At 35.5% G+C, this 16709-nt stretch overlaps 2 long non-coding RNA genes across 4 annotated transcripts in view; one reads left to right on the forward strand and one right to left on the reverse strand.

The window, feature by feature from the left end:
• Positions 1–839: 839 nt before the first annotated feature.
• Positions 840–1670, reverse strand: LOC149170283 (uncharacterized). Its single transcript, XR_016259480.1, has 3 exons — positions 1597–1670; positions 1398–1478; positions 840–1287 (listed from the first exon to the last, which is right to left on the reverse strand). It is a non-coding gene; the product is annotated as an uncharacterized LOC149170283 (long non-coding RNA).
• Positions 1671–10796: 9126 nt separating this feature from the next.
• The window catches only part of LOC149170284 (uncharacterized), a 303708-nt gene continuing 297795 nt past the window's right edge, over positions 10797–16709 (forward strand). The window contains exons 1-2 of one of the 3 annotated variants that reach the window (XR_016259863.1): positions 10797–11108; positions 11559–11646. This is a non-coding gene — a long non-coding RNA (uncharacterized LOC149170284). The remainder of the gene's footprint in view (positions 11109–11558; positions 11647–16709) is intronic. The other 2 variants (XR_016259865.1, XR_016259864.1) reach the window with 2 other exon arrangements.

Raw genomic sequence — 16709 nt, forward strand, 5'->3', positions numbered from 1 at the left:
AACATTGAAGTCCAATGGCAACTTCAGTTATTGTCAATTAGATTACTATTCACCTTAGATAAAGTACAAGCACCTATTTGCGATATGCAGTCCAAACATGTTTCCAATTTTGTCTCATAGTTAACAACAGATAAAAAGCTACGAAAAAAATTTGTTCATGGGATACCTATGCTTCTTTCTTTCTAGTGTACTTGGATTGTATTTTTTTCCCAGGCAAAATTACACAAATTATATAGACAACACATTAACATAAACACTTTCCACTTTATTGCACTCTTTTGCAATTTTGAAATTTATTTCCATACAATCATGCTAAACATTGACTTCCTATCTTCTATAAAATGCCAATAGGTTGTTAACATCTTTGACAACACCATGGAAAACAAGAATAGTGACTCTCAAATGGTAGATGCACAAGCAACAAAAGACCAAAATACTAAGAGGCGGGTCATCCGGTTCAGTTTAGCAATTTGTATATTTTCAAATTATTGTTGCTTCATGTCAAATGCAACTTTATCACACCAGTTCAACTTAGCAATTTATAGCTTTACAAATTGTTATTGCTCTATGTCAAATGCAATTTTATGACGCCTAAATCTGCTTACTCTTGTAAATCCATAGATTGAAAACTATGCAAACATTTCCATGCTCAATAATACAATTATGCACAGGTGCACATACAAATGTTTTTGAAAGTGATGTGCTTGTAGTATATGGACCAAGACAAACAAGAAATCCAATTTCATTAGTCAAAACACAACTTCTGCACATAGATCTTCTTAACAAAAATGGTTAACTAACTATCACAATCAATATAAGAAACAACCTTATAGACCGATTTCGTGACAAATTTTGTCCTGGCAAAAGTATCCATATTACAAAATTTGTAGCCGGAAACAAAGGTATCTATGAAAGAGGTGATGCAAAGAGTTGTATAGTTCTACATGAAAAAAGTACAATCCGTACAATACTTGAAGTTTGCCCCAACTGTAGACTTGCTCCAGACACAATGATACAACAACTTGTTCTGTCGACATATGCATATCCAGTTGGCTTTGTTGCTATTGTGGTGATAACATGCCACAAAAACAATAGACAGTTTGAACTAAACATAAAGCATGGTGAAATTGCCAATGACACAACCATTATAAGTCAATTCTTGCTTCGAATTATCCTCCATTTTTGTGCTACAAACTTAAATATTTACATTATTTAAGTTGCAATAATGGTTTTATCTAGTCCATAGCTCCTATTGCCATCCAATGCTTTCAATTGAACAACTTGCATCTGGAGCCATCCAACGAGATGTCATGAGAAAGGAAGGAAACTTGCCCAACATTGACCAAGAAGGTAATCAAAATCACCTTGCTCTAGTTCAATATGTTCAAGACATTTACCATTTGTAATTGTGCATAGAGGTACATCTCTTTTGTCATTGAAGGACTACAAACTGTTTTTGTCGTCCCATACATCAATACCTGCACTCAACAAATAAAATGCTCACCTAGGCATAAGGGAATGTTATAATTTATGTTTGGCATATTTAAAACAAGAATTGATGCGATGCTTGATCCATGCTTATGATGTATACTCAACTCTGAATACACAGTTGTATGTGTAGTTTGCATCTATTTTGATCCATTGTGTTTATTGTGCTACAAGCACCCTACAATACCATATCAAACTACATATTAAGAAAATGTCATACCAGCGAAAATATACGAAAAATTCTTATTGAATAACTGGTTAGTGTACTTGATTAACACATATCCATGACTATCAGTTGCTATAATCATAAGTTTGTTTGTTTTTTTTTTTAATATAAATTTTGTGACTTTTTGACATAAACAATTTGCACTTATAGGTGTATCTATAATTTGAATTACTAAGAAAGGATCATCATCTCCTGGACTTGACTGCGATGCTACCTTCTCGGATAAATACGCAGCATTGCGTTCCCAAAAGTTCTAAACAATCATAAGAACAAAATTTCATTGCTATTCTGAAGTTTCCCGTTGATTTATTCTCACTGAAAAGTTTTTTTCCATGCACTTGATTAGGAATCCAGAATAACACGACCTTTGGTTTCGAAATATGGTCATCTGTCGTTTGTTTTGCTAGATAATTACCACAATTTTCTTTCTCCTTTCCCAGGTTCTCTCGCTAACTCAGGAGTGATGGTTTGATTTGCTAACTCAGCCTGACTTTGCAACTTCAATGAATCAACACTTCAAAAGTTCTTTAATTACTACTTTTATATCCACGCTCTGATCTCTGAGGTATTTGGCTCGACCATATGTCATTTTGTGCTCAATGCCCTTATTCCTTGGGATCGTCATTCCAGATGTTTTAATTAGTGTTTTTTTTTGTCCATGCTCTCACCCATGGTTGTGAGATATTCAATGCATTCATAATGTTATTTGCTCTTACTTACATATCAGTAGATCAACTCTGTTCTTGATCTTGGTAGACAAGTGCTAAGACTTTACTTTACTTTCATCATCATCTATGTTCTTGATCTTGACAGAGCAAGTGCCAAACCCTTGTTCGCTCGGGCGATGGTAAGTGATTATTGGTTTTGCTATATTTGACCTAGATTCACCACCATCCTTGCAAATGAAATGATATTTCCCTTCATCATTTCATATATTGCTCGACCTCCTTTCTTAATAATGGCAATAGTTCAAATGGCATTTAGTTAATATTTTTTTCCCAAAATGTCTCTGCCCTGATCTCTCAGCTATTAATCGCATCCATATATTATTGGCAAACAATGAGATATGAGATATGAAATAGTGTTTACACAAATGACGAACTCCCCTCCATGGTGAGATTTTGCTTTCTCTAAACCTCTTATGTCTAATTGTCTAAATAATTCATATTTGGAATTGTTCCATTTGCTCATGTTTATCATATCTTTCATTTTCTTAAGGAGAAATTGATGCTAACCATATTAGGATTCAAACTTAGCTGTAAGCTCCCTTTGTCTCCATGAAAAGGTTTTTAAACATTGCTCAAGCTGATAAACAAGTATTCTACATTGCTTCAAATTTCAATCAATTTTGATAGATTTGTTCTTGTTGTGAGCTTCCATAGATAACATCTTCATAAACCTAATGTTCTTTTCCATTTGTCTCCATGTGATCAGCGTGAGGAACTGGCACTCTACCTTCTTGAAGTATGGCTGGTCAAGTTTGAAGCATTCAAAACACAAACCATGAATGATGCCAACTCAACTATATATATGCCACAACACATCTAGCAAAGGATGGTGTTATCACTCAGGTTTTCCCCAAAGTTGTAAGAAAGGGAAGGATGCCGAGGTAACCACATACCAATCTTTTAGATACAGAATCTAGCCAATCTGTATCCAGAGAGGGCTCTCTCTTTATGATTTAGCTTTGTTTTTTAAAGGTATTAGGCTAGTTATGAAGTTCAAGGGTTTTGTTTGAGTTTGGATGGTGAGATTTCAATAGAAGAGAGAGGTAAGACAAAATAGTTCAGTCCATTGGGCATAATGGAGTCAAAGAGGATGGCTTTCTGGATTTGTTTTCTTAACAGAGGACGGCTTCACAGAGCAAGGTAGTCAAACAGGGAACAAATGAAGGATTGAAACAGATGGAATGAGCTCAAATGGGTGAAGGGCAGTTAAGAATCCTTCAACATATTGAAAGAGGGAAAATGGATGATCACTGAAAAAAGAGCAGTTAAGAATTCTTTAGCAAATAATCAACATGAAAGAATCAGGAAATAGGAGCAATTAAGAGTTCACTATTTATTCTAATTCTAAAGAAAACACAGTGAATAATAAAGACTGAATACAGAGTGCAGTCAAGCAATTCTAAAATTAACCTTTTCTTTACCATTCAGATTATGAAAAACAGATGATATAATAAACTAGGAAAACTGTAAAACACAAGATATAGGGGACTTATTGATCCGGAGGTTGATTCAAGAATTCTGTGACAAGTCCTCTGCTTCAATTCTTCATCCAGTATGGCCAGACAACAAATGTTTCCAACAGCTCTTTATTCCAAAAATTTCAATATTACAGCACAGTCTAGGAAATCCACACACCACAAACCACCCCAATACTCTAATGGAGGGGGTATTTATACAACAAAATATGTACAACCTATATCTCATAACAGCTGTGAGATAATATCTAGGTTTAACTAATAAGAGTTTACAAGTAAAATAGAAACAACTAACTGATGTTGTGCTGGAGGCAGGCCTTTAGGGTTCGGCTTGCAGCTGTCTTCTGTAGTAGCTCTGTGTCGACTGCCTGTCTTAATTGCGCTCTTTAATTCTAACCTGCTACTCTTTAATGCTAATTTGATGCTTTTTAATGCTCGTCTGATACTCTTTAATGCCGAAATGATACACTTTGACTTGTTTTCATCGTCTTTAATGTTGAATTGACCCCTGCTCACCGCTGTATGGCATTTCGCCCAAAATTTCCTTTTTCCAGGGGTAGCGATGTAACTATGGAAAAATACCTGTTTTTGGGGTACTGGAAGTTGTTCTGCGCCTTTTGATTCATAACACTTAGCTCTTTTTGTGGTTGGTATGCTAATTTCCTGCGGAGATTGCTAAGAAGCCCTAACAATTGATGCGCTAATAGCCATGTATTGAGAAAATTCACAGGTACCTGTTTTTACAGAGGAAAACCGCATGCTGTAGTTTTTGAATGGCCGCGAGCTCGTCGATGGAGCCTTTTCTGGTCTGGAGGCAGTTGAGAATGAACTGCGAACTCGATAGATATCATGCCCGGAGCGTTGTTCGTAGAGAAACATATCAAAAAATGACCTTTTTCCCCTTTTTTTTGACAAAATGGAGTTTTGGCGGGAATGTTTGATTTGAAGGACGGACGACGTCAGCAAAAGTACGGGGTAGGTGATGTGGCGGGTGATGTGGCAGTGACATCAGCAAAGGACAGCTGATGTCAGCCGAGGGTGGTGGTAAGTGGTTTTTCCCGCACCACTTTTGAGGCTAGGCGGTTTCGGGCAGAGGGCGAGCGATCAGGTTGGATGAGTGATGCGTTTCCTTGGTATGGCGGCAAAACCACCGGTTCCCCGCGCGTTAACGTTTGGCGGTTATGGTGGTTGCGAAATGATCGTCGACCATAGGATGGATGGGCGAAGATCTAACGACGAACGGGCTTCAAAGATGGCTAGAGGTTAACACTGTGGGCCCGCTATATTAAACCATGTTTTTTAAATGTATCGGGCACGTATTTATTGGCTCGGGATGGTTTGGATATTAATTAACCAGAGGTTTAATTAATCCCATATAGTGCGCGGTGAAGGCTATGGTTCTTAATAAACTTCAAATAAATTTATCAATTCCATTTTTAAAATGGTGCTACAGTTATAGTTAACCGGGGGCGGGATATGTATTATTTGGGGTTTTCATTATATTTACATAATACGAGGATTGAGAAATAAAGTGGGATTTAAATAATATATGTTAAAATTTAACATGAATTTTTTGCAAAAATGGAAAGCGCTAAGCTGTAATGTTCAATTTTTTAAAAACTTAGGCTAAAAGGGAAAAGTGGTTTATCAGCGATATTAAGCAGATCTTAATACCTTTGGGGAAGTTAGTGAATGTTTTTTAGGGAAAAGTATGAAGGGGAGTTAGTCATGAAACCTTGCCTCGCTTGAGCTGCATCAAGAGTAATGTCCGCCATGGCAATTGTGACAAAAGTAAAAGTTAACACAATGAAAGACATGATCCATCACAAGTATCATTCTGCAACACCAATCTACCTACCCTGCCTACTTGGCCTAGCATTTTTTCTTCTTTATTCGGGTGCACTTGGACTAGAAAACCCTCATCAACTTTTCTTTTCTTTTCATGGTAAGCCTACCTAAGTCTGCACTTATTACATCCAAGGGCTCAGATTAAACTGTTGAGCTCCTTTGCTTCTCTACCTATCTACTTATCTGCCAAGATTAAGCTGTTTGGTCAGATTTTTATTCTCTATCTCTAAAACATGAAATTCAAACATGAACTGACCAAGATTATGCTGTTTGGCCATTCATCAATTGTGGCATGAATTAACAAGCTGCACACAATGTTTTATTTATAGAAAATGAAAAAGTAGTGGCATTTTGGACTTGCACACTTTCCTGGTCTTTTTTTGTTTGGGGTTCATTTCTTTCACTTTTTTGATCATTTTATTCTTTTTACCCTTTGATTTTTCTTTTAGGGTATACCCTCTTTACATTTTTTTAAATTTTTTGATTTTTTGATAATATGGAAACCATTTGCAACAAGGAAAGGGATGAACATATTATGGAGCTCAACAAGTCAATCATGAAATATGACACCTATTGGTATAGGAGTATAATAGATGGCAATTTGTACAACACTGTTTCAAAGACATGCATACTTTTCGTAATTAGAACTCACTATTCATATAAAAAAATATATATATATTGTGAGATTATACATTTTATTCATCCCTAAGGAACATACTGCTATCACAATGTACATTTCAACTTATTGTTAATAATGACACACTTATTTTGTAAATAACTTTTGTTGTGTTTTCAAAGTCGTTGCTTCAAAATCTCAAAACCCTTGATTGTCCTCTAAAAACAATTAATTTCTTTAATTTTATTTGTTTTATAACATATACCACAAGAATATTGCATACACCAGGGAAAATTTTAAGAACCCCCCAAATTTATATGTATAATAAATGGGCGAATCTCCCTGGTATATAGGAAAAATGGAAGGCGATTTTATCAATAATATAATATGTATATATAATTTTTTGGCGAATCTCTCACCAAGCATGGCGAATATTTTACTCAATTATAAAATCTTGTAAGATCTTGGTATTACCATGGGTCAATACCATGGGTTATCATAAGATCTTGGTATTACCATGGGTCAATACCATGGGTTATCATAAACCTGGAGCTTAAAAATTACTGTTAGTAATTTCTAAAAATTAATAAAATTAATAGTTGATTTTTATTTTATTTTTTTATTTTAACCAAGCTAAAATGTTTAACATACATTAAATTACAACATCCATTTTTACTCTTATCCACTAAGCCCCGAGAGGGATCAAATATTTTCTCACTCTATGCTAGTTTGCATATCACGATATTTGATACCTCTCGGGGGTTAGTAGATCCAGAGTAAAGATGGATCTATGCTGGTTTAATTCCCCATTTAAATAGGCTACATTCAATGTGAATACCATGGGTCAATACCATGTGCCATTTTTATTTGTATATTAGGGTTAATAATGTTTTTTTGCGTGGTATTAATAAAAATCTAGTCCTTGGTATTTGTCCCATAGTATTTTGCCCATAGGTTTCACCTAAATATAACACATTTTTTGAGTGTTCGTAAATATAAGGTGACTTATGGAGTAAATATAAAAAAATGTTTTATTTGTTTACCATACCTCTCATTTATTTATATTTTTATTAATTTACCATACCTCTTTTACAAATATGGTATTTGGCCCATAGGATTCACTTAAATAAAACCTCTTTTTTGAGCCTTCATAAATAGAATGAGGGTTATGGACTAAATATAAAAGGAGGTTTTATTTATTTACCATACGTTGACTTATGGAGTAAATATAAAAAAATGTTTTATTTGTTTACCATACCTCTCATTTATTTATATTTTTATTAATTTACCATACCTCTTTTACAAATATGGTATTTGGCCCATAGGATTCACTTAAATAAAACCTCTTTTTTGAGCCTTCATAAATAGAATGAGGGTTATGGACTAAATATAAAAGGAGGTTTTATTTATTTACCATACGTCTAGTTTATTTATATTTTTATTTGTTTACCATACTTTTGAGTAAGTATAAAAAGACGTTTTATTTATTTACCATACCTCCGCTTTACTTATATTTTTGTTTGTTTACACCCTTGCATGTATATAAGGTGACTTATGGAGTAAATATAAAAAATGTTTTATTTATTTACCATACCTCTCATTTATTTATATTTTTATTAATTTACCATACCTCTTTTATAAATATGGTATTTGGCCCATAGGATTCACTTAAATAAAACCTATTCTTGAAAGTGGGCGAATGGATTCACCTAAATAAAATCTATCATTGAAAATGGGCGAATGGAAGGTTGTAACTCCTAATTTCAATGGCTAAATTTACCTTTTTTACCCTCTCCCTTAAAATAAGGTGGGCTATTTGAGGTGATTTGTAAAAATGTACTATGATACAAAATATTCGCCCACTAAAAATTTAAAACCCCTTAATTTCACCAAAGGGCGAACATTCGCCCCTAAAATTTTCTATGGCATACACCACCAAAAGTGCATGAATGAATAAATGAATTTTTAATGTCCACGAGACTAGCTATAGTCTATGGGACCACTAGCTTCCCTGCTTTTTGCCTTTTGCAATTCAATCCTCTTATTATTCAAATTAATGATGAGCTGACCCAACCTTCTAACAATCCCCTCACTGAAAAGACAATGCCAAGGAACCGATGTTAACATACTATTGTAACTGTCTCTAATGTCTCTGAAAGCATCACATTCCAAAATGAAATGTTTTTTCGATTCCACTGCCCTAAAAGTGCAAAAAGTACACACCCGCTCTTCCCAAGCTTCTTTAGGTCTTTTCCACCGACCTATTTCGCACCGTAATTGATGTGATGTAGTTCTTAATTGAGCAATAAGAATATTTGCTCTCCATGGAATGCTAGCTCCTCTTCTTTCTACCCAACTCTTTTCCTCGTATATGCTTACGAAACTTCTCCATAACAAAACTCTTCAAATCCTTGATATTTGTGGAACATGCATTGATGCAAATATTCCATTTTTGCATCCATTTGTTGTTTTGTCTCATCCATGATTTCTTTTTTTCACTCATTCCTTCATTGAAGATAACTTTAGTCCATCTACCTTCTCCCATTTGCTCAATTCTCTGAAGATACCTTATGAGATGCACCATAGCAATTGCTTCGACGGGAGTTGCTCCTGTGTCTCTCAACATTATCTCATAAAAAACCGAACTTTTTATTTTAAACTTGCTCATGATCAAGCGTTTTTGGATTTTCTCAATTTGCTTCCATTTTGAGACGAGGATGCTGCTAGCCCACAATTCACACCCATATAATATCATTGGACAAACTAGGAGCCCAAAAAGCACTTTAATTGTTTTCCAATCCCATAACTCTGCCTCTCTACATATGTTTTGAAGAGCATATAATGCTTTCCACCCTCCTAATATTCTCTTCTTTCTGTAGTGCTCCCAATTAAGTTTGTTGTTGAAATCAATCCTGAGGTACTTGTATTCACTTACTTCTTCAAGAATGTTGCCTTCAAAGAAGAATGTATGCTGTCTCTGCTTCGTTTTATTTGAGAAAATCATTATTTTGGTCTTGGTGGTTTTGACTTGCATCCCCACTGCTTTACAAAAATGCTCAAGGGCATATAGTTGCATCTGTAATCCTTGGGCTGATTTAGCAATCGATACAAGGTCATCAACATATAAAAGAAGCTTTATCATAAACTCCCCCAACTGAACACCATCCCCACCTTGCAGATTTAGCCATTCTTCCAATTTATCAATATATAAGCCAAAAAGAGTAGGGGATAATAGGCAACTTTGCTTGACTCTGATGTCACTTCTAAAGCTTTTTGAAATGCTTGTTGAAGTTCTAATTTTGACTTTCACCTCTTCATAAAGCCTATGGACAACAACTCTATAACGTAAAGGAATTTCAAGTTCTTTCATTCTACTCCATAACTTATCTCTAGGGACCGTGTCAAATGCCTTTTTGAAATCAACAAAGCAACACAATACTTCTTCTTTGCCCTCCCAAACCTTTTCAATAATGTGTCTCAACGTGATACCATGATCTACTATAGAATGTTTAGGCCTAAAATCTGCGTGCCCTTTTGCCCTCTTTTCTTTGACTTCCGCCCACTTACTGATTCTATTTTCCACCATGCTGCTGGAGAGCTTTGCAAATAAAGGATTGATCATAATGGTTTTGTAGTTGGAAGGATTATTAATGTCTCCACTTTTAAAAAGGGGTATTGCTAGACTAGTTGTCTAATCCCTTGGGAATCCTTGCCGAATGACGTTGTTGAATATTTCCATGATGTGCGGTGCAAGAATGTTCATTCCCCACTTTAGATATTCTGCTTGAAGTTCAACCAAGTCCTTTGTCTTTCCTATTTTCAACTTCTTAATTCCTATCTCTACTTCCTGTAATGTGAAAAGCTTTGTGGTTGTGTTGATCTTGGGAGGAGGCTCCTCTCCTGATTCTTTCTCATAGAGTTGTTTTGCATAGTCAAACCATTGATTGGTTGTAATATTATTTTCAATTTCTTTCTTTCTTAATTAAAATAATGCCCATGTGCTCAAAACATGCATCTCGGTCATCGTTAGTTCAAAACAAGCATCTTCATCATCATTAACATTGAAATTAGTTCAAAACAAGCATCTTCATCATCATTAACATTAAACTTTTATATATATTCAATAAAACATTTTCATATATTTTTCCCTAAACAAAAAAATCATGTAGAAACAATGTCCAAAAAAAGACATTGACATTGACACCCAATAACTCTGCTTACCATTAAATTTTATTTTATCACTTCTCTTATTATAGTTAAATTTTATCTTATGAAATGAAAATGATGTTTTATCAAATCTCCCATGTGTACTTCATTATACAATTAGCTTATTTGGTCACTTCTGTTGCTACAATTAAACTTTATTTCGTCTGACCACGTCTCTATCGATCACACCTTAGCCTTGGAAACAAATACATTGCCTCACACATGCAACCGTTGAGCCTCGTCATCACACCACACCGGTGTAGTGGAGTGGAACTGGAACGGAATTTTGGAGCAGGGAAACGAAAGTCACAAATTTGTCTTTTACGGGGTGTGTCGTCGCATCAGCCACACAACTTGCTGAGCTTCTGAGAGTAGGAGTCCACGCTTATTTCAAGGCACGGTGCGCATCAGCTACACAATCCGAAGAGCTTCTGATAGGAAGAATCCGTGCTTATTTCAGGCCAGGGATGCATAGCTGAGTTCCTTGGAGGAATGATTAATTATGCTTCTTTAACCATTAGGTATTTGTGAAGTTTATTTTCACAGATTTATGATCCATTAGGTTGTTGGAGCTGAAATATAGTACATATAGTATTTTTCAAACCAAGATCTTTAATGGTTTTGTTGATATAAAGTTGTGTTCCAATTGTATTTAGTTATATGCCAGAGTCTAAAAACATATCAGGGACTGTTCAATTGAAGTATACTACATCTTCTGTATTCGAGTCTGGTCAAGCACAACGCATATTAATTATGTTTGCACCAGCCTGTTTGATGTTTCATGTCTAATTTTTAGTCTGATTTACTGGAATACCATCCTTGTTTATTTCATTTTAGCTGATTTTGGTACAATTGTGTTTTGTTAAATTATTTTCATGCTAGGGTTTTTTTTCAGGATTCATCTTTCGCATTAAAATAGATATTCTTTCGCATTAAATACACATTACTAAATTAGATTCTTTATATACAAGTTGTGGTGGACTGGGTGACTCTTGTCGGTGACTATGGAGCTACCAAGATGTTTAATGGGAGAGATGTAACCAGAGGAGCAGTGTAACTGTGAGTTATATTCTGAATTTATTTTTATCAATATCTTATATACTTTTAAAAAGTAACTTTACCTAGGCTTTTCCTACCTGGAATGTCGATGGTAGGAATTTATTAAGAAAACAGTCGTTCCGCAACACAAACATATCTCGCGTTTGGCTATAGGGCGAAATGTTTTTGGAAGATGATTTGGTCGGAGAGGAGATTTATTGCAATTGATTATTCATGCGATTTTAGTGGCTGTGTGAGACCGAAAGTATGCTTTATACACTTGAAAGTCTTTATTCAATATTCATTGTCTGATATATTGAATATATATACACTGATTATTCGTGCGATGCCAGCAATTATCGTGCTTAGTTAAGTGTTCGATTCTTGGGATCTGGAAAGGCAGAAAATAGCATTAACTTAGTCCAGGGTTCAATTCTTCTAATCTCAAACGGCAATAAGGAGTCTACGGCAGCTGAAGCGTATGATTGTACGCCAGGGTGCAGAATATATACGCAGTGTAGGGTTATTCCCAGCTTTTTAGTCGCGCTTAGTTCAGGGTTTGAATTTTTTAATCTTGATCGATAAAATCAATTAAACGACAGCTGAAGTGTATAATTATACTCTAGTGTGTATATATTGAAGATGTACTGATTACAGAGGCTATTGCCAATCATTGCTCGCGCTTAGTCGAGGGTTCGATTCTCGTAATCTTGAACAGCAAAAAACGGTATTAAGTTAGGCCAGGGTTCGACTTTCTTTATCAGAACTGCGAGAAGACGGGCATTAACTTAGGTCCAGGGTTCGAATTTTCGTAATCTAGAATAACAAAAGGTAGCCTTTAATCAATCCAGGTTCCGTTTTTGTAATCTGGAGTGGCAAAGGCAGCAGCAACTTAGTCCAGGGTTCGATTCTCGTACTCGGGAGCCGGAAAAGTTCCAAGGCAGCATTCACTTAGTCCACTATGTTTAGGCCTTTACTATTGGACACAGTTTTGGCCTGTGGTTGTGAGAACATGGTTTTTCAACCGTTATTGGAGTGCACCACTATATTTTTTTTTGGATAAGGTTGTTGGAGCGAGTTAGAGGGAATAATAATATTTTTGTTTTCTTAAAATATTTTATTTCAGGAAGTTGAGACGTCAACTAACTTCTTGCTACTTTTAGTAAGCAAGTGTTGAGGATCTTATTTTTATTGTATTCCTTGGAGAGAAAAGTGGATCTTGAAAAACAAGTAATATATTATTGTATGAGCTAGGGAGCAGTTCATTTGTCAATGACCATGTTATGAAGTAATATGTCAAGCATGTGATTCAAGGTTCAAATCCCCCATGGGTCAAGCTAACAAGAAAAAAATATTATTGTATGAGGAGTTTGAGCTCAAATCTCTATCGGGATTTGCTCACTCCTTTTGGAACTTGGATTGACATAGTGGAGAAATGGAAGTACTTGTGAGCAAGCTAGCTCCAAGTTTGGGGATTTGCCTTTCATCTATGTTAGTGATGATGTCTTTTATGTAATTTTATTTCTTGATATGTTTTAGAGCAAATACTTGGAGATTATAAATTTTACAAGAGTTTCAATGTTAGAGACAAATAAGGCCATAGATGGGCACCTTGCCATGTTGGGGGAGTCTATAGTGTTGTAGTCAAGTTGCATGCTATGCTCTCTAGTCATCCACTTTTAAGATCATAACATCTCACATGCCATATTTAAGTAGTGGGTGTGTATGAATATAGTCTTTGGGTTAGGGACTACCTTACACTTGTTTTGAGATTGTGCCTTGAGGGACTGTCTCCATCATTTATCTCGTAAAATTCTAATCGCCAAAATCTATTGTTGAATCGAGTTTAGGTGTTTAGAACATGTCAAATGGCTGTCTATAAACCCTTGACCTTCCCTCTTCAAATTGCCTAAGTGACTCCCTAGCCTAAGTAGGTGAGGCATTGGTCTCCTTTCAACTCATCACCCCAATCCCATCCTTTTTTTATCTTTTCTAGTTTGCATTATTGCTAGGTTCTCTTTATTCCCATTCCTATTACATGATATGAGCCTAGTTAACCCTTTAGGGACATCCCCCTTGATTTAGGTTCTTCCCTTTGTCTAGAGTGATAGGAGAGTTGTTGAGGTGACAATGGTCAACCTCCTAAATTCCACAAGGCTAACATCCATTTTTGGACTTTAAGCTAAAGCTGCCAGTTTATGTGGTAACACTATGCTTTGAGGTCAAACTTTCAAAGCATTCTTTAGGGAGTGGCAATACAATAAACCCGGTAATATTAAAAATATAATAAATAACAATAATAATGGATAAATAATACTAATTATGCTCATGAAAGGTCAAAGGCCACACACCCCTTCACCTTGTGATTAGTCAATGCATATAGGTATATTGTCACAAGGTTCATCGTAACATCATTAATTCATATCATTCAAAATTTCAATCAATATTCAATATTTTAACATACAATTGCAAAATTGTTTATGCCAAGTAACTATCAACATTAACTTATATTTTAACATTAAAAATAGTTAAAATTATACCTGTTGCACTTTTTTGAGTGTATTTTCTCAAATATACTCCAATTGCGCTCACACCTTGAAGAGCTACAAGTTTGACTCAAGGTTCTTATGGCCAATTTCTGCAAATTTGGTGCCCTTGCACGATACCTTCACCTCCAATTGCGCTCACACCCTAAAGAGCTACAAGTTTGACTCAAGATTCTTATGGCCAATTTTTGCAAATTTGGTGCCCTTGCACGATAGCTTCGCCATCAGATATATACAACAAAATAAAGAAATAAAATAGTTAAAAACTTAAAACATAATTAAACTTTCAAATAAAACATAATTGACTTTAAAAAATCTAGAATTATAAATAAGTAAATTCTAATGAGTCATGACTTGTCACTTACATGGCATGAAGAGGGTCCTTCCCTAATAGCATCATAAAAGTCAAACAGGCCAACACAATCCCGAGAAAACTGTATCTCGCGATTGATTTTGCTACAAAGCTCAGGATCAGGTACCATCCTATGAATACAAGAATGGAGCCCTTGCATCACCTCGTCATCAAAATCAAAGCCGCATTTGTATGAAAATGCAGGGTTGAGGAAGAGTGCTGCTGCATGAATGGGTCGATGAGGCATCCCTGTCCACTCTTCAGTCTTCAGTCTTTGCTAAGACTCATATATCAATGTTGCATCTTTTATGTGTGTTGATGCATCCATTGATTTAATAAACATGGTATCTTTAGGACAATGTACCAAGAAATTTAAAAGGGTCCTACCCTTCCTATCTGTCCAACCATCAGACATCTCTGTGCATCTAGACACCTCCCATGTCTGTTTCAACTCTGCCAATCTAGAGTTGATGTCTTGCTTTATTGCTTGAAGGATTGACACCCGCAACTCCTCATATGTAGCACTTTTGTACCTTGGGCCAAAAATAATAATAGCATCACACATTGGCTGCCAAAATGGATTGGTTTTGGTGATGCTGAGAGGTAAGTTGCTCTTGAAAAGACGCCTCCCCATTACTCTATCTGCTTCTTGCTTCTTTTTTTTTAACAATTGATTTTATGGAAGGTTGTGCTCCATGTCTGGTTCGTGGAACAAAAAAGGATGACCTCCCACTCTTAGTAACATTAGCACTAGCAAGTGACGCTATGGAGCCCCTCCCACTACCCTCAGCCTCAAAATTGGAAGAAGATATCCCAAAAGGTCTACCTACACGTTCAACCTTGTTTCTTTCTCCCTCATCTTTCTTTCTCTCTTTTTCATCAATTGCTTCAAGAGCTTTTTGTATTAGCTCCGCACTAGATTCCGTACAAAGCCCAACATCATGTCCAGGGAGTCTAGCCAAATGGTATTTCAATCGTGTAACCCCTTCTATCATCTTTTCCCCGCACAATTTGCATGTTATATATGGCCGATTTGTCCCACCATCAAGTTCCCTATACTCCCAAAATCGCTCCAAGGGCTTTGGCATATTTGTAATGGATTAACCAAAAAAACAAAATTGGCATTAAACCCCATACACAAAAAATAACAGCGACCTCATTTTAAAAAATATTTTTTTTACTACATTATTTGCAATGAAAAATGGCAATAAGAGGGTGCATAAGAAATTTAAAAAAGAAAAATGAAGCTTGCTGTCCAAATATGGAGAAAACCCTTGCATTGGCTCATGGGCATGAAAATCATAGCAAATAGAAAAAAAACAAAGAAGAAAAATGTTGGTAGGCAAAGAGGCAAGCAAGCATAACCCTAAATCTATGAAAAAATCATTAACATAGGGGTTTTATAAGAACATCCTTGTTAATGGAAGAAATGAAGCTTGTCTCATTGTTCTTGAATCTTTGATCCACAAAAAATTTTGGTTGGTGATGATCATGGTTGTTTGATCCTCAATCCCTCCTTGAAAACCACCACAAAGCTCCTCCCCTCCCTTCTCCAAGACTAACAAACCAAAATGAGCAAATAAAAGTCAACATTTTGCTTTTGTAGCCGCGGGCCAGCTTGCCCGACAATATTTTAGGTCGTTGAGCTATATTTTGCCGATATTTCGGAAATATTGCGATATTTTCAAAACAGAAAATATCGCGATATTTACTCGGCGATATCTTGTTTTGTCGAAAATATCTCGTTATTTCCGAATATCGGCGATATTATCAACACTGGTTTTGCTTATTATCATTGATCATTACATACAACAAAAATGTCCAATCCATTAATCCTCATTAACTAATTTGAGTAGATGGAGTCCTATTGAAACCAAATTTTTTAGTAGTCATCTCCCCTAACATACCATGCCCTAGGTGTCTATTTTAAACTACACAATGCCTTTGTTAGTTAGCAAACGAAATGCTCTTTATTGTTCTTTACAAACATACGAGGTTGTTAATGCAGGCCTCTTCTAAGATCCAATTTAGGAAAACACATTTTACATCCATTTGATGAATATTCCATCTACTAATTTATGGTGTTCTTGCCATGATGATCTTTCTGTGCACTATATATCCAAAATATTCCATGATTAAGGATTCATTTTCTGTACCTTGCTCAATACCTTTATTGTTTAAATTGA

This window comes from Pinus tabuliformis, chromosome 4_2 (assembly GCF_031772625.1).
Source record: "Pinus tabuliformis cultivar Carrire ecotype Pingquan chromosome 4_2, CPIR1, whole genome shotgun sequence".
Classification (NCBI taxonomy): Eukaryota; Viridiplantae; Streptophyta; class Pinopsida; order Pinales; family Pinaceae; genus Pinus; species Pinus tabuliformis.